This window comes from Ostrinia nubilalis, chromosome 8 (assembly GCF_963855985.1).
Source record: "Ostrinia nubilalis chromosome 8, ilOstNubi1.1, whole genome shotgun sequence".
Taxonomy (NCBI): Eukaryota; Metazoa; Arthropoda; class Insecta; order Lepidoptera; family Crambidae; genus Ostrinia; species Ostrinia nubilalis.
In genome coordinates this window covers 4,903,281-4,930,252 of record NC_087095.1, presented here as the reverse complement: position 1 = coordinate 4,930,252, position 26,972 = coordinate 4,903,281, and the positions used below count along the sequence as shown (strand labels likewise).

At 38.6% G+C, this 26,972-nt stretch overlaps 1 protein-coding gene and 1 long non-coding RNA gene across 3 annotated transcripts in view; one reads left to right on the top strand and one right to left on the bottom strand.

The window, feature by feature from the left end:
• Window positions 1-26,972, top strand: part of LOC135073782 (mannosyl-oligosaccharide alpha-1,2-mannosidase IA) — a 104,621-nt gene that overhangs the window by 2,554 nt on the left and 75,095 nt on the right. The window lies entirely within an intron of this gene.
• Window positions 3,285-5,418, bottom strand: LOC135074128 (uncharacterized). Of its 2 annotated transcripts, none has more exons than XR_010257756.1 (3): window positions 4,748-5,418; window positions 3,768-3,833; window positions 3,285-3,518 (listed from the first exon to the last, which is right to left on the bottom strand). It is a non-coding gene; the product is annotated as an uncharacterized LOC135074128 (long non-coding RNA). The 2 variants fall into 2 exon arrangements; XR_010257757.1 differs by having other exon boundaries at window positions 3,285-3,833; window positions 4,748-4,932; window positions 5,203-5,418.

Sequence of the window (26,972 nt, the reverse complement as noted above, 5' to 3'; positions counted from 1 at the left end):
ATAACCGCACAGTTTCTGGGTGGTTCTCATTAGCGAGGCATTGAGGCGGTAATCTTGCGGTTACGATTTGATGCAAGTGTACGAGAACTGCCCAGCTACCGTGAGATTATCACTGTTTCTGGACTAGTCCTGTGTGCCGTGATAAAATCTTATCAATGATTTTAGACGACAAATGTATGGGCTTATCGAGTAAAATCGATAAAATGGCGTGATAAACGCTAAGATGTTTTTATGATATGTCATTGGATAAACGCTTATCGCGACGCGCATCCTAGGCCTACTGGCCTAAGATACTGACAAGAAGACCACAGACATGACAAAGCAAAGACGAAATTAAATTTTCAGGCATTTCGCACTGATAAAAGGAAAATTTTTGGCTCATGTGCTGTATAAAATAAGGGCTTGTGGTTATTGTGGCTGTTTCTTATACAGACTTTTAGACCTCACTGTTTTGGCCACCCTGTATGTATGCACCTAGGGGAAATATTAGACGGAATACCTTTGTCGGAAATGCAGCCACACCATACATCCTGTAGGATATATACGGCGTCAATGGCAGGCAATCAATATAGTATCAAATAACGTTTACCCCACCTTACTTGCCGTGTGGTTTTGTAGGGGTTTAGATATCCAGGTGGCTAGAGTTCAATTTACGGCAGGTTAACGGTGCTTACAGGTAAGGCTTGGGAAAAATCTTGATCTGAAATGTGAATCGACCCTTTTTTTTAGGAGGGGCTTTACTTTACCTATCACCTCAAAATCTGAGAACATCATAAAGAAAAGCTTTCTTTATCATTTATCATCAAACCCGTCGTATTTGTATTTGGCATCCCTACGAGATATGTGAAAACCATCAAGTTACAACAGCAGCAATATGAATAAGGAATTCGATGTTAATATCAAGTCCGCACTGCCTTATTGTGTTGGTAGCTAATTAATTACTGTGAAAGTGTTTCGGATAGCCACCTCACTATCATTCTGGGCTTGCAATCGAAAATACATTAGTCCTAATTAGTAATACGATGAAGTAGGTATGTACGTCTACTTGTCAGTCAAATCACAACATACTCGGCTATTCATGAATGACTGCGCTCTATAAACGGAGTAGACTTTCATTCTGGACAGTTGAGTTGACACTAATTTTGTGGGTGTGTCTTGTGTACGTCTTCCCGTTACACTTCCCGTTATGAATCAGAGCTTGGCGAGGGTACCAAGGTCAGTTCATCGCCCTATTCAAATGTTGCCTCATGCAGGTGTTGGTAAATAATGCTACAGGTGAAATTTGGTCAAACCGCCGCAGGGTGGAAAAGAATTATCAATAAATACGATGAGAAAGAAAGGACTCTACATCGTAGAGAAGAGAAACATTCTTCTAAATATCGTGATAAACCACAATATGAAAGAAAGACTGGACTCGAACCATTTTAATTTGCAAATTCTGTCTTTCAGCTTTAAAGCTTCCACTATTAAACAATAAAAGAAATTAGTGATGAGACCGACAGACACATTGAAGACAGACATCTTTTTTAACAGGTGTCGGTGTCATTCGCTTACCAAATTAAAATTATTATACCCAGCACCTTCCGAAGCGATTTAACGGCGTGTTATTTGAAGAGGTGCGCAAATATCCAATCATTGTAGGTGGTATTATTTCGACGCTCGATAGCTTTTGTGTAAATATTTGGCGGGTCACAGACCGTTACAGCAAACATTCTGTAACACACTTCATTTTACATGAGTATCAGTATACGGGCGTTTACTTTGACACAAAAGTAATGAAATAGCACCGTTAACAAGTGCTATTGCTAACTAACAAGCAGCTAGCTTATTCGTTGTACTTTTACGGTATTTTTTTATAGACTTCACGTGCTTTTGACACTGTCGTAAACACTTGCAAATTAAATTTTTATCGCAAACATTCACCGGGCATACGTGCAGGTGATTATGCAATCAGGTGTGAATATAAATAACGTACACATTATTTATTGTGAACACCTATAGAAAAGGTATTTTTAAATAAATGAGCCTGACTAACATGCAAAAAACGTCATTTCATTTTGTTGGTGTTCGTCTCCATGTTCAGTGGTTAGTTACCTAATTAACTGAAAACACGACAAGAGGTTGTTCTGATTTGTTACATTTCTTATTAGAAAAAACTATACATACTTATTTAATTTTAAACGCAAAGGTCTGTTGATGATGTATTGGAGTCATCAACTCCGCCAGCTACTAGTTTTGACGAAAAGCAACTAGTTTTTTCTTAACCATATTAGTTACTCACACCCTTGGACGAATAAACCACTGGACACGAAACCTACAAGATTTCTAAGGAAACACGATCAACCACTTTTTGCGGGGGGAGAGGTTTGACAATTGTCAAATAATGACATTTAGTGCTGGGAAAAGATCGTAAATTTTTATCGATAGTTATGTAAATGAATGAATGAATGAACCTAACGAGATAAATGAATTATGGATTGATTTAATATTGAAAGACTATAATTAATTATTGTATCGTGTTTATTATAGTGCCATTGGTAAATCATAGGTAGAAATAATATTACAAATTATTCATAAATAGGTAGGTAACTAGGTGAAATATTTTTTTGCTGTGTTATCATTATCAAATTCGTAAAACAATAAACAAGTAATATTCTGTTACGATCGACTGCTAACTAGCTTTTGGTCTCAACAAATGTTATAATCTGTCTCACGTCACGGACAAAAGTTTCATCAATAGCCTATTTCTATACATTTAATGAAACACAATTTGATAACATTATGACAATGTATTGCTTTGTAGCGCTTGCAGTACGGATGCACTATCTGAGATTATTTAATTCTTATCTAATGTTGTTGATATTATTATGTTTAGGTCATTCGAGAAGACACCTCCCAGTACTTATTTCGGTTTTGAAGACGTCGGTATATCCTAACTTCATTGATTCCAGAGCAATTTCGCGTTTCCGCTGTAAGCTGGATATTATCTTTGGTCGAAGATGTGTACACAGGGTACCTATCCTGTTGATGAGGGGTATTTCTTTTAGGGTTTTGTGCAGAATCGCGGAATATCCTGTCTCCTTGTTTTGCTTTCATAGATCGTTTCCTTTAAGTCTTAGAGTGGGTGCTTGTGCTTCCTCCTGAATAATGAGGTCTAAATGTCTGAGATTCAGAAAGAAGTCAAGTGATGCCGATAGAGTGGTTCTCATACAACCCGTGGCCACTATGCTTGCTAGGCACTATGCATGTTGTCGATATGACTCGCCCAGTTAAATTTGTTGTCAAGGGAGATGCTCAGATATTTCACCTGTGTTGGTTTTGTTTTGAAGAGTTCAGTGGCCTAATTCACGTATCTTGACAGTCAAGATCTCTCTGATGTTCAGAAGTCGTCCCATTGAAAAACAGTTGATGACAGGATGGACCAAATCAAGTTCCAACCACCCCGGTATTTCACTAAACGTGACGGATGACACAGATCTAAAAGGTTCCACCTCGGTATTGCATACCGAAAATAAAACCTGTTAATAAAATAAAAAATAATAATATGTAATCGTAGTCATTTGGCGTATTTTTGTGATGATATTATTAATATTTAGATGCAATTAAAAGTTTAAATTGTATGTTCCATCTGTGTGGATCTCATCATCTTTTGTTTCATGTGACTAAAATAAAGCCAAAAAATCAATCAACATCAAAAATATTTTATTCAAATTTGACCAGTATTTTGATTTACAACATATTTCAAAAAAGGTGTAATTATTACTTACATTTACTGGTGTGCTTGTTTTGTATGTTCCATCTATGTCGATCTCATCATCTTTTGTTTCATGTGACTAAAATTATCAAAACATAAAAATCTATCAAAATCATTAAATATTTTATTCAAATTTGACCAGTGTTTTGGCACTTATGAATGTCAAAGATAATTTAAAAAAAACCGACCAAGTGCGTGTCGGGCCACGCGTAATGTGGGGTTCCGTAGTTGTTGTCCGTCGTTAACACAATATATTTTAGAAGCAAGCAATTACTTCATCTAAAGTAACTTTTTGTATTTTCTTCTAAGGAATTTTTATTAGTTAAGTATAATACATGAGTCAAATGATTATTACTCCTAAACTAACTGATGTATCTTAACCGTTATAGTTTTCCTTGAAAGTTCATAAAATAAATTATTATTATGAATTTTCCCAGATTTTTCAAGCTAACGGTTTAGTTTTTAGAGGGGACTCAAAAAAAATTGGCACTTTAAACTTTAATCATTTGCAAACAGATCTCTAAATGGAAAAATAGTCTTAGAAACCCCTAAGCAATTTTAAAAGACCTGTCCAACGATATCCCACACGATGAGGTAGAAGATAAAAAAAATTCACCCCCACTTTACATGTACCCCTAGATGTAAAGCAACTAGCTACCCTAATATTTTTTATTTTTTTTCTAAATTTTATCTTACTGTTTTATCGGCGTGATTAATATACATACCTCCACAAAATTACAGCTCTCTAGTGCCAATAGTTTCCAAGCAAAACCTCGGACAGAAAGACATAGCAAAACTATAAGGGTTCCTTGTCAGGACTACGGAACCCTAAAAAAGGTAGCCCTTTAGGGCACTTTATATGTCTCCTTATCTTTTGAGCCCTACCAGTTACACAATTTGAACCATAAATGTTTTGTGTCTACTGATATTTTGGTGAATTAGTTGACTTTTAAGATAAAATATCTAATAAAATTTGATAATGATTGTACTTACAAATTTAGGCAAATTCAATGTAGGTATAGAATCTTTGTGCAGTTTTCTGTTTCATAGAATTGGCATTGTAGCATTCTTCCGCAAAATGAATGCTACAAATGCAGTGGTTTTTAGTTGGAATCCACGTATTTTGTCTTCTGACTGCCTCTATCCACTTTCTCCTTCTATTTGGATCCACTGGAAATCTAAAATTAATTTGAATAATTTCAGTTTCAGTTTGTTTGGTATATCGATAAACTTATCGACATTTTTCAAGCCCTTTACGTCATAAAAAATGAGATGTGAATGAATGAATGAAACCTATAATCCAACCAAATTAAATATGCTACATGTTTTAAGCATTTACATGTACAATGAGTACTTTTTAAAATGACGTAATCATATTTTGTTTACATATCAAATTTTATTTATTTTACGAAAAAATAGCTACTATAATAGATTTAAAATGTACTTACGCGTGATAAGAAACATTTCTTGTGTGACCGGAATAATTTTTGCAATAAAGTACGGCGCATTTACCCATTTTTCGTGATATTTTTACTCTTCGAGAGCTCGCGTCATACTGACAAAGTGACAACCTGACAACATTTACCATGGCTAATTTAGCCTTGGTAAGTGCTAGCGGGGTAAAGACGAAAACGTCACTCGTTACGCGTCCAGTGGTTTATTCGTCCAAGCTCACACCCCACGGTAGAAGGTAATTAGCGAAACGAAGTGTTTCTGGATAATAGTACGTTTCTGAATAGTGACAATGGAGCTCAGTAAATGCCGAGGTAACGCGGATGGAATGGAAGCGGTTTTTGATCTTAATCGACGCCTCACCGGTAAAAGGCTTGTTGATGCAGTTGGAATGCAAAACGCTGCATTTTAGGATGTGATCGGTCTAACTGCGATTGCATCGAAATAAGTACTAGAACAACGTAGTATTTTGGCCTTTTTAAAGGTGAAGGATTTCGCTGCCAAAGTGAGGTCGTTAAATAAATCGCTTGGTGGTCTTAGGAGCGGGCTGGTCGTTAGTGTAAATAATAAAACTGCCTCCTAAGATCAAAAAGATTTCTTTGCTTGAGCCTATTTTTCCTGCCATCACTAACAACTCTTGCTACTTATCTACTTGATAGGTATATTTGGTACACCAATTCACTGTAAATTGGCCACCTGAACCGTTAATTGCCGCATGCGACGCACTAATTATTTAAATGTATTCAAAAACACCATTATCACTAATTCTTACAGTCACGCGTGGAATTGTAATGGTAAAAGTTTTCCACGTTTATGATTTAAATAAATTCTGTGTCACCTCGCAACATGCGGGCTGTATTTGCTAAGCTTTGTTCTTTCCAAGCTTTGTAGCTGACCAACGAAAATAGAATGACAGTAGGTACAACATTAAATATTCCGTGAGACTCCTAATAGGGGCGGCCTTGACATTTCATTCAACTTGCTATGTATAATCGATATTTACAGCGCGTTAATCGGCAATGGACTTATTTAATGTAAGAATCCGATGATAAACAATCTGATATTGTTTTAAAGAAAATACACACTCACTGCACTGTCACGACGATGCGATCGTACGTTTTCCAATACAATCGTTGATATCTTTCAGATATTAAAAACTGCTGTTTAAATATGTCACCTATAACTTCTTTACATACACTATTTATATGAAAAATATGTTAATGTAAAAATTATATGATAAAAACAGGTTTCAGGTCTGAAAGCCGGAATTTTAATTCGCATTAAAATGCGCGATCTGACGTTTCACTCAACTCTACAATGCAGGAATGCAGATGAATCAACGCGAGAGACACTCGAGAAATTACAGTAAAATCTAGGGTAATTTGTATGCAAAATTAACTGAAGGTCGTTGTGTGTATACCCGAAATTAATGTAGTTAGAGGAGATGAGGTACCGAAGCAAACCATTGCATTCTGCTCTGTGATTACCTTTTATGTAGTTTAATGATCTGTTGCATTTTAAAATTATCACTTCACGGGATTTATTGCAACAATATCTATTTTAACGGTAAATAATATTTACCCTCCCGACGTTTCGGCTCGGTTGCACGAGTCATGGTCGCGGGCAGACTGAAGAGATGCGGCGTCGTCTGCTCCGGCGCGATGAGTTTTCTTCACCCACCCGCATTTGCACAATATTTTCGTCAGTGGTACAGTCAGTCCGACAAACTACACTAACAGTGTCCGGGTTTCTCTGAGACGGCCTAGAACGCGATTTGTACTTCGTTATCACCGGATTCCACGCTGATGATAGGTTAAATCCATCTTCTCGATTGAAATTCTTATGCTTTTTAATTTCAATGGCTTCACGTATCAACCTAACATGGTAATGCCTATCAGTTGAGAGGATTTTCGGGTCATGAAGTTCCATCCAGTGATTAACGTCCGAAGTTAACAAATGTTCAGCTATCGCAGATTTGCACGTCTGTTGGTTCTTTACAGCCGCTATGTGTTCTTTGACTCTTTCAGCTATAGACCGCTTAGTTTGTCCTATATAAGAACTACCACAGCTGCAATCGATCTTATAGACACCCGGCGTCTGAAGAGGTATAATATCTTTTGGCGAGCGAATTTCCTTCGTTACTTTTGACAACGGACTATATACAGTCTTAATGGAGTATTTGTTGAGTACTGTTCCAATTTTATCCGTTACCCCTTTCACGTACGGAAGGAAAGCTGGTTCCCTGCTCACCATTGGTTGCTTATCCCTCTTGAGCCTCCTCTCCATTTGTCTTGTGGTAGCACTGTAGCCATTCCTTCTTAGTACCTCCTTCACATGTTTTAGTTCCCCTTCCACATGTTCAGGGTCGCATAGGTTATATGCCCTATTAACCAATGAGGAAATAACTGCTTGAAGATGACGGGGATGGTGATGAGAAGAGGCGTGCAGATATCTGTCCGTGTGAGTCGGTTTCCGGTAAACAGAGTGGGCCAAAGCCCCATCCGGTCTCACTGTCACAAGAACATCAAGGAAAGCCATGGATCTGTTCCTCTCCATTTCATACGTGAACTTAACCTTTGGATGAACAGAATTTAAGTGCTGTAGATATTGTTCCACTTCTGTTTGGTTTCCGTTTATGATGCAAAATATATCATCAACATATCTCTTCCAGAACTTAACAATACCGGGGCCGCTCGCTAATGCTTTTTGTTCGAAATGTTCCATCCAAATGTTGGCAATCACTGGTGCTACAGGACTTCCCATAGCAACGCCATCAATCTGGAGGTAATATTGGCCTCGATACAAGAGATAGTTTCCGTCCAAACAGTTTTGCAAAAGGACAATATATTCATCGGGCAGCTCATTGTCAAACAATCTGTCCTTGATGACTTCCAGGCAATCCTTCAGTGGCACATTGGTAAACAGTGACTCGACATCGAAACTTACCATTATGTCACCCGGCTCCACTGAGATATTCTTGATAAGCTCAATAAAATGCATCGAGTCTTTTACGTAGGACGATGTCTTCCCAACTAATGGCTGCAACACTCCAGCAACATGTTTTGCCAACTTATATGTAGGTGAATCAATTTGACTCACGATCGGCCTAAGTGGAACGTTGCTCTTGTGTATTTTAGGCAGACCATATAGTTTTGGTGGCTGTACGTTTTTTGCTTTATGCAAGTATGTATACACGTCTTCTGTAAATAGCTCTCGGTGCTCCTGGATGAGGGCGCGAATGCGTCGTGTCACTCTGGCAGTAGGGTTGTATGACACTGGTTTGTATACTGTCGTGTCAGCTAGCATATTTCCAATTTTACTGGCATAGTCCTCAGTATTCATAATTACAGTGGCGTTGCCTTTGTCAGCTTTCAGAACGAGTATATCCTGGTTCTGTCGCAGGTCTTTAAGTGCTTGGCGCTCTTCTGCAGTTATGTTACTTTTCGGGAGCCTAGACTTTCGCAAAATCACTGCTATATCCTGCCTTAAAATGTCAGCATCCGTTGGCGGAACTTTATTGCGGATAATAGTCTCCTCTACGCCACAGATTATGCTCTCATACGGTATTCTCTTAGGAGTTAAAGCAAAATTCATCCCCTTCGCCAACACGCTTCGTGCAGCACTGTCCAATGAAGTATTCGACAAATTGATAACTGTGTGAGTATTTAATGTGTCCGACTGTACCTGAGTGTTCGCACAAATCTCATTTCGCGAAAAATTATCACGAAGTTGGCGGGTACACAGCTTTTCGAATTTTCGATTATGACCATTCTCACACAGAACATAAGTGCGGGATGCTTGTAGGTACGTTACCCGATCACATCTGTCAAAATCCTCACGAGACCACACTACACTGCATTCCAGATGTAAAACATAAAGCTCACTCTGTACCTTGTCTAACTGGCTATACGTATTTTTAATAAGCTGTTTTAGCAAACGAACACTCGCGTTCCTTAGAATTCTATCCGAAAATGCAATCCCAATACGCGGTTTCAGACTAGAGATGTGCCGCGGAGAAAGTTCTCGTTCCCGGCAATATTCCCAGTGAGAATATTCTCGAGAACTGAGAACGCTCCCGGGAATATTCTCAGTGTTCTCGACAGAATACATTTAGTTTTAATTTTAATTTTGTTGTTTATATGTGGTATTATTTGTAATGCTTCGATGTTTTATTAACTGGGCGTTAAGACTAGTCGTTATAAACAAGGCATGAAACGTGTGAGTGAAATATTGCTGTCTTGCTCACTCTTTTCGTGGCGAACGCGTACCGCGGCTTTAGGACTCGGCTACGGTATTTGAACATGAGTGTGCCTCTGAGTTTTGAGGCCCTTGCCACTCTGGCGGATTTCAAGCGGATTCAAAGCGGATTTAAAGAGGAGCGGCGACGCGACGGCGACGCCGCGTGAAAATATCGTGAAGCTTCCTGAAGGCTGTCCAACCGAGCTGGATTCGATGATTGACCTTTTTTTTCGAAGTTGGACCTACTGTTTGTCCCAGGTATACATTGTTGTCAACAACTTCGAGTATAGAGTCTCCAACTTTTAGAGGTGGGTGCAACACGGATTTTAGACATGATTTTTAAATCTTGTCCATGGTCATTTTGAGACCCACTTGTTGAGAGACTCTATTGAGGCCATCGAGCATTGTGCCTAGATCTTCCTGCTAAATCCGCTCCAGCCCAGAAGCTTGAAAACATCTTCTAGGGCGGTGGTGATGACGTCTCCCTGTCTTATCCCTCGCTGCAACTGGATAGGTTTCTCGGGTCCTGATCTTGAAACGGACTGTTACTATGGCGTGTTTGTACAAGCCTTTCAACACTTCAATGTATCGATAGTCAATTGGGCACAGTTGGAGAGACTGCAGCACTGCCCATAGTGCCCATGTCTCAATCGAATCGAAGGCTTTCTCATAGTTCACAAACGCAAAGTGGCTGATTATACTTCTTGATCTTCCGTATAATCTGCCGTAGCGTATATTATTATGGTCTATGGTACTAAAGCCTTTTCAGAAACCGGCTTGTTCGGGGGGCTGAAAGTTGTCAAGCCTGCTAGCGTGACAATTCGTAATGACTATCAAAAACAGCTTTATAGATATGGCTCAGAAGCGAAATGGGTCTATAATTCTTCAACAAGTTTTTGTCGCCTTTTTTGACGAGGAGTATCACCATACTTCTTTGCCATGCCGTAATTCCCTTGAGGATGACGGAATCGAACAGCTTCTGAAAAGCCTTTAGTACCGGCGTTCCAACTGCTTTCAGAAGCTCAGCCGTGATTACGGTGCCTTGTTATTTTTCAGCTGTTTGAGAACCATTCTAATCTCGTACAGACTAAGATCAATCTAGCTAGCACGTATTTTATATAAACATGTGTCAAATTATCCGTCAGACAGGCTATCCACAACTTATCCAGAAGTGGCGAAACAGGCCCTTACTAAACGATTGTGAAATATGCCCTTAATGTCAAATGTAAAGAATAGTTTAAAAAACTAAAAATACGCTTTTAATTACTAACAGGAATCATCAGGACCCTGGACATCATCTAGCATTAAAGTGCTCGAAAAGACAAATCCAACGAACCCAAACTCGATGAGTTTCCGCCGTTTCGTTTAGGAGTTTCTATGGCCACCTCCTGACTCCATCATTAGGACCCTGGACATTATCTAGCACTTAAAGATATCGAAAAGACAAATCCAATGAACCCAAACTCGATGTGATTCCACCGTTTCGTTTAGGAGTTCCTTTGGCCACCTTCCAGTCCCATCATTAGACCAGCTGGTACCACAATATTGTATTGTCATCTAATCTGCATAAAATTTCATGATGATACAAGACTTAGAAATGCATGTAATTCAGATTCTAAGATTCCATTACATAGTTAGTTACATACACGACGACCTAATAAAAGCGTGTTAAAAACGAAAAAAATGACAGTTATATTATTTAATTGCATGTAAAAAGAAATTTCTGTCATCTTACATATCATTAAAACGACATTTCACGACGAAAAAAATAAAATATAATAAAGGAACAGTTGCCGAGAATATTGCCGAGAAAGTTCCCGAGAATATTCTCGGGAACACTGAGAATATAGCCTTTCTCTGCAAATAGAGTGTATTGTTTAATATACACTTATCTGTCGACTTCATTTAAAACTATTTTACTTAAAAAAGTTTGTTTATTTCCATTTGATAAACATGATTCTCAACCTTTCTCACTTAGGAGAACGCTCTCGAGAGCGCTCCCGAGAATATTCTCAGTGAGGAGAGCGTTCTCGGGAACGGCACATCAATATTTCAGACGCACACACGTAGGTAATAAGTTCAAATCGCGACAGTTTTTTAAAAATGTCAACGATGTTTCAAGGCGCACTTTTTTGTTTCGGAGTAATTCTAGATGTTTTAATTTTGTTACACATTCCGACCCGTATCGGTTTGCTATATAATATTTTAAACTATTATGTTGCATTTTTTACTATAAAATTATCACTTCACGGGATTTATTGCAACAATATCTATTTTAACGGTAAATAATATTTACCCTCCCGACGTTTCGGCTCGGTTGCACGAGTCATGGTCGCGGGCAGACTGAAGAGATGCGGCGTCGTCTGCTCCGGCGCGATGAGTTTTCTTCACCCACCCGCATTTGCACAATATTTTCGTCAGTGGTACAGTCAGTCCGACAAACTACACTAACAGTGTCCGGGTTTCTCTGAGACGGCCTAGAACGCGATTTGTACTTCGTTATCACCGGATTCCACGCTGATGATAGGTTAAATCCATCTTCTCGATTGAAATTCTTATGCTTTTTAATTTCAATGGCTTCACGTATCAACCTAACATGGTAATGCCTATCAGTTGAGAGGATTTTCGGGTCATGAAGTTCCATCCAGTGATTAACGTCCGAAGTTAACAAATGTTCAGCTATCGCAGATTTGCACGTCTGTTGGTTCTTTACAGCCGCTATGTGTTCTTTGACTCTTTCAGCTATAGACCGCTTAGTTTGTCCTATATAAGAACTACCACAGCTGCAATCGATCTTATAGACACCCGGCGTCTGAAGAGGTATAATATCTTTTGGCGAGCGAATTTCCTTCGTTACTTTTGACAACGGACTATATACAGTCTTAATGGAGTATTTGTTGAGTACTGTTCCAATTTTATCCGTTACCCCTTTCACGTACGGAAGGAAAGCTGGTTCCCTGCTCACCATTGGTTGCTTATCCCTCTTGAGCCTCCTCTCCATTTGTCTTGTGGTAGCACTGTAGCCATTCCTTCTTAGTACCTCCTTCACATGTTTTAGTTCCCCTTCCACATGTTCAGGGTCGCATAGGTTATATGCCCTATTAACCAATGAGGAAATAACTGCTTGAAGATGACGGGGATGGTGATGAGAAGAGGCGTGCAGATATCTGTCCGTGTGAGTCGGTTTCCGGTAAACAGAGTGGGCCAAAGCCCCATCCGGTCTCATGTGCATGTTGCATTTTATCATGAAAATGTTCCATACATTTTACTGGTGCTTTACCTGACTAATTCATACAATTTGCATATTTTCAGTCTCAAAGGTGTCAAAATGAAGGGAATATTTAACACCGAGCTACTCATAGAATGTTGTCATCATTTATTTTTTGCACATCAGTGTGTTATAAACAATAATAAACTGTCAGGAAATTGCCTTCCTTTATTTGACCTCTGCTGGATTATTTTTTGACATTTCCTGTGACCGATGACGTCCTACATATTTGAGGAGCACCATTCTTCTTACGAAATTAGCTCCTGGGCCCTTTCCGGACGCTTCTCTTTTTTTTTACGGACAAATAGCGTGTGACGCTGACATTGGAGTACGGTACAGTTCTCGGAGAAATTCTGCGTAGACCCAGATATGATATCGAGTCCGTGCCATAGTGTGCGAAATCTAACGGCACTCCGAATCATTCTTGCGACGTCTCGCGTCGTTGACCCGCCGGCACACATTCGACAACAGAACCCATCGACGATCGACGACATTTTCACCAATGTCATTCGCGACCGTTGTCTAGCAGTGTCAGTTGAAACACATAATAAATGAGTTGAATAAATTATGAAGTCGAAGTTTATTCAAGTGCTCGTCGTCGTAAACATTTGTCTGGCACTTTTTACTGTCGTACTTTCGTTTCAGAAGATGTTTATGAACTGAAACCTCCACTGTTGTGTTCAATAGGTTCTAGAAGTATTGCGTTTGTCCACTCCATGTCACGTTTAATTGGTGCTGAAAAGACCCAGAAACTTCCCTTTGTTGACCATTTCACGTCCTCCGTGGTTTCGGAACCGGCTCAAATCGCCAAATCGTTACGCACTCTACTTCGAGCTGTCAACCGAATGTGAAGGATGTTGGCAATCGCTTCCGTGTAACTGTTACAGAATGGTGAGCATTGTAACAAAACAATACCCACTATGGGTATTTGTTTACTTGAGGTTCTTTTAAAATCATGTTTCCTCTCAATTTTTACTTCAAGGTTTCAAAATACTGTACTTCTCCCTTCACTGAAATTAATACATTAAGCACCTTTTGGCAGAATGTTTTCTTCAGTTTAGCTACTTGCTATTGAAATAGAAGACGTCGCCTGTATTCAGATGTTTCTTTACTGACAAAGGTTGCGTTTTATTATCAAGACACGTTTTGCCCTCTTTTGCGTAGAAAGTAGCCCGACGTATTTTCCAGTGACAGTTTCTTTTCTTAATAAATACAATAACAGTAATATTTGTTGTACTTCTGTGCTGTGTTACATATAAGATTCAGTTATGTTTATGTACATGAGAGTGGGTCGTTAGAATTCTGTTTCGGCGTCAACCTGATAAGGCAACTACATTCTTGAGAGCTGACCGTGTCATACACATACAACTTCAGATTGCATTTACCTGCAAAACTAAGAAACTGATTTTGTTTTAACTAAACCATAGTAATTTGTGTAATTATGTTCAAGAAAGTTAATACTATTTCAATAGTTTATACTCTTGATTCCAATTTCCAACGTAACATCAGCATTGCATGCGACATAATAATTTGTGAAAGCTTTTGTAAACCTCATTTCGAATATTAAATATTTGATGTTACATTCAAATGTGGTATCATTTGATAAACTTAGTCGAATAGAAGGGGGACTCTTCATTGATCGAATCGATAAGCATCGAATCGACAAGCATCGAATCGACATGCGGAAATATGCTCCAAATCACAAAAAAATCAATGAATGGTGTAGCAGGAAATTTTGCCTAGATCACTTTGGGTGCGGGAACTTCGGGATCGGGGTTCTACTAATATGTATATTTCAAATGTGTGGAAACTGCAAAAGTCTTATATTTATGGAAGTTATTATATGTATAGGACCAATTCTTGGAGCATCCTTTTTCATACATTAAAATTCGAAGCGAATCATTATTATAAACCAATGACATCTGCCGCGCTAAAACATCGAGACGAATTCATCGGTATCATTGCAAGAAACATGCAAAAACTCACCGACAGGACACATTTCGTCCTGGAATGAAATCAGGTTTTACCAGTACTGAGATTCTCCAACGGAGTAGCTTTTGACGTTCTTAAAACTGACTTACAAATTGGTTGAATTAATTCCATTTGATCGGTAACCGGTCGTTTGTCCTCTAATCGGTCTAATTTTTTCAACTGAATTTTTCTTACGCATATTGGTAATCTTAAAAAAGATCTAACGGTTGTCAGATCGTTTCATGTTGTTTCGTTGCGATTGTTTTTTGTTAAGATTAAGTTTGTGGCGGGCAAACATGTCTAATGGCGATCGCAACCTTATCAGGAAAACAAACAAGCCGACGAGGCAGGCTGAGAGCGGTGCAATTAGGGGCCTCGAAGCGCCTTCGGCACGACGATAATATCGTAATATGAGTGCTCGCGTAATAACATGCATTGTAGCCTGTTAACATATATCTTATCAAATGCAGGAATAAGAGGACCAAACAGTAGTGTTCTTGTAAACACGTCACGTTTCATGATAACAGATGATTATTAATTGTCAAGACTGACCTCAAAATTAGCTTAGCTGTAAAAGCATGATTCTCTGCCGTAATCTAATTTGAATGAAAAATAATCGATATCCATCTGTATTTTACAATCGGTTAATATGATACAGATTAGGTTTTGCCACTCTTATCTTAATCAACATAAAGTGACGTTATTGGACTATGATAAAAGAAACAAAAGGTCGGTTACTCGCATGAATTGACTAAGCCAAGTTCTTCGACATTCTAAGATAATGTAGTTTCGTGCGCTATGGAAAGACTCCATGATACACCTCAGGCAATGCTTGTATCAGACCGTAGATAATGACAGATGACCTACTTTCAACCAAAAAGGTGCATAGCTTTGTAAACGCTTTGACTAGATGAGATGAGAAAAAGCAGAAATAATCTGTAATCGTATCAATATCGTAATAATCTGTGGTTGTAATCTTTACATTCCATTAGGCGCATGTTACGCGTGATTCTATATTTACTTTCACCACAAGATTTGCAATCCTTTGTCTGCTCTCATGTACTCTGCCCGAGAATAACACTATACTTAAGAAGCGAATCAGGTTCAAGTCATTTCAGATGTACCTACCTGATAATTTCTGGCACATAGACTGAAAATCCCCCAATATGTAGAATAAGTAGGTACTAGTGTAGCTTTTCTGTAGTAAGTATTGTTTTCAACCGACTTCAAAAAAGGAGGTTCTCAATTCGACCCGTATGTTTTTTTGTTTTTTTTTTTTTTTTTTTTTTTTTTTTTTTTCTATGTTTGTTACGCGATAACTCCGCCAATTATGAACCGATTTGAACAAATCTTTTTTCGGCGTATAGGTAATACCTCAAGGGTGGTCCCATTTAAATTTAATAATAAAAAAAACAACCCCCAAGGGTGGAAAATTGGGGATGAACTTTTTTATACGCAATATCTCCGCCGATTATAAACCAATTTGAACGATTATTTTTTTGTTGAATAGGTATTATCAAAAGGGTGGTTTCATGCGAATTTGAAGAAAATATTTCACCCCCAAGGGTGGAAAATTGGGGATGAACTTTTTTATACGCAATATCTCCGCCGATTATGAACCAATTTTTTTTGGTCTCAGTGTACTGCCTACCTTCAGTGGTAACATCAAGGTAATAATTAGTTAACTAAAAATTAAGAAATAAGTAAAATTTTATAAAAAAAAATAAAACCGACTCCAAAAAACCTACACTAAAACGTAGAAAAATAATTACTAATTACCTACTTATTTATTAGGACGAATTATTAATATTTATGAAGGTATACCATGATTGATACTTTTGGAGTCGGTGCAGGCAAACTTTACATGTTTCATAATCTTGGCACCGACTCCAGAAGTATCAATCATGGTATACCTACATAAATATTAATAATTCGTCCTAATAAATAAGTAGGTAATTAGTAATTATTTTTCTACGTTTTAGTGTAGGTTTTTTGGAGTCGGTTTTATTTTCATGTCTCAATATCGCTCTAATATTTTAGCAGTTAGAGTTAACAGAAATGAGCATCAGTTTCCAGGTCGGTACTGTTGGGGGGCGATGACCTGTAGCGTGTCCCATGCCTATGCAGAATGGTTGCGTTGCTAACTAAATTTCCACCCGGAACGGAACTGCCTTCTAAATTATTGCCTTTGATTCCATATTAGTAAAATTCTTATCGAAATATCCGATGTTGTTATGAACAAATGCCACGTGGAGCTCGTAATCTTGGTAATGATAATAAAGATTTAGGTTTATTATCAGCACTTAGATATACAACTGTTCATGTATTATTACTTACCATTTTGAAATAAGTAAAGAAACCCTTTAGAAGGCTACTAAAGTCGATAGTGATTAGGTATTTTTCAGTTCTTGTGGCCATTTAACCTGTAGTTACACTCTTCTGGAACCCCGTAAACTGCCACCTTCCCGATCTATGGCAATAACTCCCATTAAGACCAGCGTAAAGACGCCGATCAAAGAAGCCGATAGTCCGCGGGTAGTTCCTACCTTTTTGGGATTAATGCCATGGTATAAAACCTTTGTCCAGCGGCAGTTCTTGTCTTCGCGGCAATTTGCTTGGCATCTTCGGCCTTTGTCGTCATATCTTAACGGTCAGCTAGCGAAATTCCGAGTATGGCACGCTCCACAAAGGCCCTCTGTATGACTAATATAATAATATTATGTTTAAACACGCTCTGTTTGTATGTCATTTAATTGAGAGATGATTACGAAACCTGTTAAAAGTGACGTCTAAAACTGTAACCGATTTTGATGATTTAAAAAAAAGTGCTGTTTTTAACAACCTTTATTAATCTATGCTAATAACAATTTAGTGATCCAGAATGTGATGTTTTTGATCACGGGATGCTTGATATAAAGATGCTGCGATGGACGATGCCGCGGACAGAACGTAGTATCTCTAAAAATAAGATGATGGCGATTCACAAAGTATTTATGACATTGTCGTATTCTGGTACTTACTAGTATTATACTAGTAGCCAGCATAATAAACATTTTCGGAAAGTACTTAGATTAATTGGATTTTGTTATCTTATTTGCCATTTTTGTGAAGGAAAAGCTGAAAGCTTCTTTGATTAAATAATGAAATCTGTTAAGAACACTGTAACTAGCTTCATTACTCAAAGTTAAATGGATGTTAACAGTGTGCTACCAACCGATTGTCTGCCGCCAATCCGCCATTGTTCGCGTCACAAAGACGCGGTTCGATTCCCGACGGCTTGAATAGTCATTTTATTTAAGTACGTTAATTAACGAATTAAAAGACTTACTTAGCTCATTGTCTGACTATATTTCCTTTTTTATACCTAGTGATTGATAGTCTACCTACATAACTGATTTGGCTCTAACTTTCTAAAATTGGAATAAAAATGCTTCTGAACCAAAAACAGTGTTAACGCGATCGTGTTCTTTAGTTAATATTATTATCGTCTCATTACGTTACGACCGAGCTACCGTATTATAATAATCATGAAACGTTCCTACCTATAAGTTTACTAGTCTATCATCATCATCAACAGCCCTTTACAGTCCACTGCTGGACTATGAGCCTCCTCCACTATAGTGGAGGGTTTTGCCATAATCTCCACGCTAGGCAGGCGGGTTGGAGATCGCAGTTTAAAAGATTGATGTTTTTCAGAGAGCGCTGCTGCCCATTCTCTGTTTGATGTGTAGTCCCTAAGTCGCCTCTTACGACACCCGCGGGAAGAGTAGGGGTTGGTGACAAATGTATTCTACTCTGCCGTCTCTAAATGTACTCTACTAGTCTATACTTATAATAAATCTGTAGAGAGGTCAATTTCGTCATCCATTTTATATAAATTATATGTATGTATTTATGTATACAGGGTGTTAGGTAAATGGGTATATGAGCCGACACTAGCCCATGTTAACATGGGCATATAAATGGTATGGTGAAGTCAGAAATTTGATATCATCATTTTAATTTTTTTAATTTTCATACAAAATAAATTTTATAAAATACGATTTGTATGAAAAATAAAATAATAAAAATGAAGATATAAATTTTCTGACTTCACCATACCATTTATATGACCATGTTAACATGGGCTAGTGTCGGCTCATATGGGTATTAAATGGGTATTTACCTAACACCCTGTATATAATATAATATTTTATGTATTATATTGTGTACATTTTTGTAGCTTTTTAGCAGCGCCTACTCAATATCTCAGTTTTGCTCAAGGTCAGCTGGTAGAGAATGACTTATGGCATTAAGCTCGCCTTTTTGTACTGAACATTGTTGTGTGTGCAATAAAGTCTTTAAATAAATAAATAAATAAATTCTGTACATGAAATATATTTTCAAAATAACTATCAGGGGGTGATTAGTGATCGATACTGATGCCAAAAATGCAATCAGTAAAATTTTTGTCTGTCTGTCTGTCTGTCCGACTGTATGTTCCTTATAGAAACAAAAACTACTTGACGGATTTTAACGAAACTTGGTACAATTATTCTTCATACTCCTGGGCAGGTTATAGTATACTTAGGAATTCCCACGGGAACAGGAATTAACGGGAAAATCCTTTTGTATGAAAAATCTAAACCGCTTAAGTTAGACGCTTGAAATTTGGCATGTAGGTACTTTAGTAAACTTAAAGCTTAGTTACAACAAGGAATTCCCGAAATTCCCACGGGAACGGGAGTTAGCGGGAAAAAACATTTGTATGAAATAATCTAAACCGCGTAAGATAGATGAAGGGGGTAAAACGGGATCCACGCGTACGAAGTCGCGGGCGGCCGCTAGTAAAAAATAAATTCTTAAAGGTTCGTGCTTGTAAAAAAAATGCCTGAAACCTTACATTAATGACAGGAAAAGCTAATTTCTAGCTCTAGGTGCTAGTTTCTCCACCGAGAGGGATTTTCCCATACAATAAATAAAGGTCGTTCACCAATGCACCTTTGTTACTATTACCGTACCTACATCAGTTCACATAATTTGAAATAACATCAGAATCTTATTTTGTGTTTTATCCTTCTCCGATTAAATACGAATGTTCCATATGCCATTTACACCCATATTCCAGGCCCATTTGTCCAAAAACCATGGCACTCAAAGTTTTTGCCCCACGTCTCGGTAGCCGGATCGCGCTATATTTTGTTGCAGTAATCATATGAAAAGCGCCGCCTAATGCGAGCGGTAATTAGCAAAGCGACCGCCCCGGAACTCTTTCATTGCGCCTAATGCCCGCCCGGCAGGGTGACCCGGTCCGGAGTTAGGCCTCAGCCTCGAACTTAGCGGGCAGCGGCGCGGGAGCGGCGGCGGGGCGGGAGCGGCAGGATCTTATGCGTAAAATCAAATAGACCGGTTCTCGAAAACAGCGGCACGGCAGCGGCGCCGGAGCGGGCAACGAGCGGGCAGCGGCGAGGGAGCGGGCAACGAGCGGGCAGCGCACTCCTTCTTTTGCCCACAATAAATCGAGCGTAAAGAATAAATTTGAATCGAAATAAAATTGTCGCCGTTGTTCAGACATTTCGTTCGCGAATAAAAACAAATATCTCGACAACACAACCCCGAACACAACACTTCGCCGCTAAAGCGCCGCGCGAGCTGCCCGCTTGTTTCAAGAACGGGTCTGCGTTGCCCGCCCCGCTCCCGCGCCGCCGCCGCCGCCGCCCCGCTGCCCGCTAAGTTCGAGGCTGAGGCCTTAGTACACAGCACAGACCACAGAGGACAACGAAGATTATGGCCAGTACTGGAACGATCAAAAGTATGAATCAACTCGAGATTAGGTGTTCGGTCTAAATATTGGAATCAGTAATCTTGAACGAAACAAAGCTTTTCCTCAATATTTGAGATCAATAACACATATGAATATTAATAACATTTAAATTACTGTTTGGTTTGTATGTTTTTCCTGTCACTGATTCATAAAGCATCTTACGGTGATAAGCTTAGTCATCAAGTGAGATTCAAATTATACCTACATCCTTAGATTAATAAAACCTAGATGGATAGTCTTCATACAAACGCTTCGTCAAGAGTGAGGCAAAAATCTTATGTCATTAGTGTCAATTTTGTTGGGGAGTGTAGACAGTCAAGGCGATTTTCCCGAAAGTAGGGAAATTTTTAATACGTTTTTAATTATTTTATAATTAACAAAAACAAAACGCATCATGTACTTACTTATTTATTGAATTCAAAGTACCTACCTAATAACAATAAGATAAATCGACTTAAAAGTCTCGATTTCATAAAAAAGGAAGTGTATTTGTACGGCGAACAATTGGGAAATAAATTTTCTTGTTACTGGTATCATTCCCGTATTTAATTTTTGAAAGCCAAATTCAAGCAAAATACGCGTCGAATTGTAGTACTTACTTATGAAATGTAACACTGGTCACTTTCTTTCGTTTTTCTGATGTATTTAAGACACCCTTTCACAGCACAAACCGTTTTAATTAATTAAAATTCGTCGGACGCGTTTACCAATTTTTCACTTTGACAGTTCATGTGACGTTTACGGGTGAGCCGTGCCGGCTCCCTAAAAACTGCCTCACTTTTCGTGCACTGACTATCTATCTAGGTTTTATTAATCTAAGCCTACATCGCAATAAAGTTCTATTATTCTACACAGAAACACTTGCGAAATGTGAAGTTCAACATATTCACCTTAATAGTAGAGTCAGTTGAAAACTTTACGGTCGGGTTCACTAACGCCGATTAATTGTACGTAATCTCGTTTCAATTACATGATTGGTTGACAAATCCAAATTAATCTGATCATAACTGCTGATATGATTGAATTCGAAATGGTTTGATCCAAGACATTAACTTCGATCGATTCAGTTAAGTAACTGTAGTTACGCTGTTGTTACCATGATAGACGTTTTTTGTCCATAATAATTTATGGCGTAAAATCGGCAAAATGTCACTTAACGGCCGTTTAGCCAGCGGACGGGCCCGTCTCCGCTCTCCGTCATCCCACCGCCTCATAAAAATGTTAATTTCATGTCGGCCGACATTTCTCTCCGACACACATAGCTTTATTACTCATCGCGACATTGTTATCCCTCGTAATATGTATAATGCGCACTCGTGTCTTTATGAAATTTCACACAAGTTGTTTGCATGTGTTTTAGTTTTATTAGCATAAGACGACAACCTTTGTGTTGTGACTGCTGCTTTATATTATACGGGCTTAATGGCACTTAGTGTTTAAACAATAATAAAGGCTTAATCTCTTGTTGTCGCTATACACACATGATCACAGCTCACAAAGCAACCTGAATACCTCACAGAATAAAAGGTTTATTCTGACAAGAGCACTTAATACCATTGGACAGGACAATTTGCGATTACGTTGTATCGATCGCGCAATCTGTGATCTGGCCGTAAGCTGTTAATACTAATTGGGAGGTTATCTCGTAATGAGCATCATCCGCCCCTGACCGCTGCTCCCATTGTCCAACGCGACCTGGCGTTCCCTCCGAGTCAATGAACTCCACGACCAGTTTTAAGGAAGCCAAATAATCTAGAAACCCTCCACGAAAACAATGGCTAATCTATCGCCCGAACGTCTAAGTGAGAATATATTAACCATTTTCACACAAAATTCGTATTTGACTTGCAATTAGAGGCATTGAAATGTAAATTCCGTCCGAAATGAGGTTCAAGGATCGGGTTATTGTCTTTCGTCACTTTATTTTAGTCATGGAAGTAAGTTCAGAAGAATCAGAAAACAATCTACTTTGACTGTTAGCATTGACGGAAATCCTATAAAATTATATCAATTTATCTATGTGGCTACCGTAATAAATGTAATTTAGTAATTTTTTCTTGTATTAGCCAATATTTAGTTTGCAAATGAGCTTTTGTTTTCACTAATTACTATCAATACACGAGGTTCACTTATAGAAAGCCATATATTCGCAGTCATCCATCAAGCAGATACTGGCACGTACCCTCGCTGATGGCTTTTGATGCCACTAATGCTGTAATCTGAGACGAGGGCGGTTTATTAATAATCGTAAACACCTTATCATGTCCCCGTGTTCTGTACACATCACTGAGTACATGACATCGTGAATAAGTATACATAAAAAGGTCACAATCCATTATACTCATAAGGATTCAAATTCACACCCGTCCTATTAGTTTGGCCCCGAATCCATTATTGGAAATCATAAAAGGATCCCTTATTTATATAACTACAGACACGTTTAAGGGTCCTGTAACCTAAGGTTGTTATGTCGCCTTAGCGACTACAGAATTATTGGTTGATATTATTATCCTAAATAAAGATCGCGATGAGTCATCACGCCATGGACTTACCGCTTTAGATGCATGAATCACCAGCTCGGAAAATGCAAAACAGAATAACAAAACTCAATGTTGTTTTTACATTACCCAATTAAATAAAAAATCTAAAAAGAAAACACGCGAAGTGTACAACGGAAATGCATTGTTAAAGTGTATTTTAGACGTTAGAACAATTGCTAAATTGCCGTAGAGCGCAGCTTGAATGGGATTCCCGACTTGATGAATGTATGTGGGTAATGTCTCGCCGAGATTCGGAGACCATTTTACTTGTCTGATAAGGCGTTATGGAGACGTATGCTGAAATATTTGCGAAATTTCGCCTCCTTCGAAACAAATGATCATTGCCAAACCCGTTTCCTATTGAAAACAGCCGACGAGAAAGTAGAAACTAATTTAAGCTTATCTTTCAAAGAACTGTTCTTACAGTTCCTCATACATTTCTTAAGAAGAGTGTTACTGTGTTACGTAATTTCTAAATGTCGCAAGAAAAGAAAATGCCTTCTTTTAGATGTGCATATTTCAGGCGGCGAAAGAAAACTAAATGCTAACAACTTGAAAGCGATGTGACAGACCGGAGGTTTTATGGAGATTCGTAGTGTATTTTGGCGCCTCAAGTGGCTTTTTAAGACTCATCAGTGCGGGGCATAGCTGCCTTATCTAGCTCGTTTGTTCTGCGGAAAACTCTACCCGATACGGCGTTCGTGCTTTGGTTACCATCATCTCGAAATGCCAACTTTACATACTCACTCCACTACCATATTTAGTTAGACGTTGTACTCTTGAAGACAAAAAGACAAATGATTTTTTGTATGTGTAATTTTAAGATATTTCTTGCGATTGAGATACTGATTCCCATTAGTGTAAGTATAAGAAATGTATCATGTTTTATTTATTACCAAGGCCTAATATTTATTCTGAACCTCTGCTGATTGGAGCGGAGCTTGAGATTGAATAGGGTTTGCCTTATCAATCACTTGATATAAGATCTGTTCTGCAATGGAGATTTTTAAACGTGGTTTCATGATAAAATGCAGGCTTAAGATTCAGAGCAAGTAAGTAAATTAAAGCTTACGATCGGCTGATCGTAAGCTTTAATTTACTTACTACGCGCACAGCACAGTAACCGCAATGCTGGCTAGCATTGCGGTTACTGTGCTGTGCGCGTTATCTAGCTCGTTTGTCTTGCGAGAAGCTATTTAGACCAGTTCGGTTTGCCCCAGCTGCATTATCCTAGATATGACAACTTTGGAACCAAGTTCATTGTCTTAGCATGCCTATTCTGTTGCCGTAATACTTGCACAAAAGCTGAAAAATCTTTCGTTAAGATTTTTGCCTCGAGAGGTTTACGGCACTTGAGCGCAGTGCCCGCGTTATCTAGATCATTTGTCCAGCGAAAATCTTAGACCAGTTCGGTTTGCTCCAGCTGCATTATCCTAGATATGACAACTTTGGAACCAAGTGCATTGTCTTAGGATGCCTATTTTGTTGCCGTAATATTTGCACAAAAGCTGAAAAATCTGGCGTTAAGATTTTGTCTCGAGAGGTTTACGGCACTTGAGCGCAATGCCCGCGTTATCTAACTCATTTGTCCAGTGGAAATCTTAGACCAGTTCGGTTTGCTCCAGCTGCATTATCCTAGATATGACAACTTTGGAACCAAGTGCATTGTCTTAGCATGCCTATTTTGTTGCCTTAACTTGCCGAGAAAAACAATAGCTTGGCCACAAAAGCTGAAAAATCTGGCGTTAAGATTCGTTGCTTTTAGAGGTTTACGGCACTCGAGCGCAGTGCCCCGCGTTATCTAGCTCGTTTGTCCTGCGGGAAGCTCTTTAGCCCGATACGCCGGCTGCCTCGCCGCTCTCCAAATGTCAACTTTACGACCATACTCACGTCTGATACCAAGATGTTATGGAGACGTAACCTAAAATATTCAAGCATTCATCCCGCGTGCACTGAGATCAACCAACCTAAGGTCGTTGCGCTTTAAACGTATGTTCAGCGCTGTAACTTGCCTTGATGGCGTTTGCCAAACAATTTGATGGCTGAAGGTTTTAGGGTATTAATAGTTAACTATTTTAAGACTTAACTTGTTATCAGTTGGAGAATACTTACTGTAGAGCTATTTTTTATACAGAACATAACATGTATTTTCACCACAATCAAACCTGGGGTTAAGTAAAATAACATAAAAAGATACACAGTTACTTATTACGCACACTTTCGATCCATAGTGGACTAGAAAACCGAATTATCATAGCGCTGCTGCAACAATTAACCCACTTTATGTAACGTTTCCGGAAGCGAGATGAGTAACGTTTAGCTTAATTGTTATGTTACAAATGGCTTGTAATTATGCCACATTTATCTGTGGAGTTATGTAACTGTCAAGTAATTCATTGTTTTAAAAATATCTGGAACATTTTCATTGATTTGTGAATCATCTGTGTCTCTTTAGATCTGATAATATTACCTACATCGAGAACAGTTCTTTTTAATATCTAGAGCTATTGAAATCATACAATATCATTGCAAAAACAAAGAACGCATTATACCATATCGATTTAAAGGACTTCAATTGCGTTACCGTAAATTAAAAACTTTTTCCATTAGGTAATATACGACACAATTTTAATAATAAATGTTCACATAATCTGATTTGTTTATTCACGCTGCAAATGAAAATCTATTTTTTAAACCAAAACTCTTATGAAGCAGCGACGTGTGCTTAATCGAATAAACACGGGTTTCTAAACGCCTCCAAAACTGCATGAAAACCGTTACCGGCCCGTTAATAGCGAAATAAAGCGACCATTTAGATAACCCTGTCGACGAAATAGCTAGTCAGATTTCGGGAGCGGGGTGGAAGCTTTTTAAAAAGGATTATATTTAATTAAACTAAGTGATCACGTCCTCGCCGAGTTGGAGGCGATTTAATAATGATTTAATATTGTGGCCGATCGCAGTCGTCCAGTACGGTGTTTACAATTTAGTTCTGCTGACACATCTCTTATGTGAATAACAATTCTACGAATGCTTACACTGTAGAGTGGAAAGTGATGACTTATCTTGTTTAGTCTAGAGCAGAGGGAGCTGACGGATGCATAACTCCTCCCTCCCTAAGTGAGAAATTATCGGAAGTTTCATTTTTATGAGTATTCCGATAATTTCGTTTACATAAAATTTTTACATGTTTGCGGAAGGCAATTAACACAATTAACATAAAAAGAATCAAAACTAATACAAATGTAAAGTATGTAAAATAAGAAGTGTCTGTTTCATTTTCACTAGCACTGATTGCTGCACTGTGTTTCAGGGCGTACGACATGTATTTGATTTCATCCAAATTGATTCCATGCATATTGAGTGCGCGTGCACCGGATAGCGTTGCGTTTACAGGTAGCTCGGGTAGGTGAATCACCGGTATGTGTTCTACGATGTCTGATGAAATGTAGAGTCGATGGTGGATCTGCAGGCCATGGATTTCCAGGTCACAAGGCTCATCGATGGTGATGATGTACGTGCCGAAGACTGACTGCTTACTGACTTCGCTGTCGCAGTGTTTGGTCAGCGTGGCTTTCAGTCTGCTGTACAGAATCCAGTTGTTCGCGTTGAGCTGCTGGAGTTTCACTTCTTCCAGCTGGATCTGGTGCTGCTTGCAGGAGGTAAGGTCCTTACTGAACCTCATCAGCTGTTCCACGCAGGTAGGCTCGTTATGTAGAGCCTGGTTGTCCGTAGAGCACAGGAAGCGATCGCCGGCGGCAAGCGGGCGACACGGTGTTACGATCGGTAAGTATTTCAAACCCTTCGCCAAAAGGTAAGGAAATTTGGGGAAAATGGAAAGCGTAACGTTTTGGGATTCTTGGAATATAGGAAGTGAGTATATCTTATAATAATTGTAAGTATAATTATCTATTAATGGTATTTCTAAAATAAATGTTATCTGAT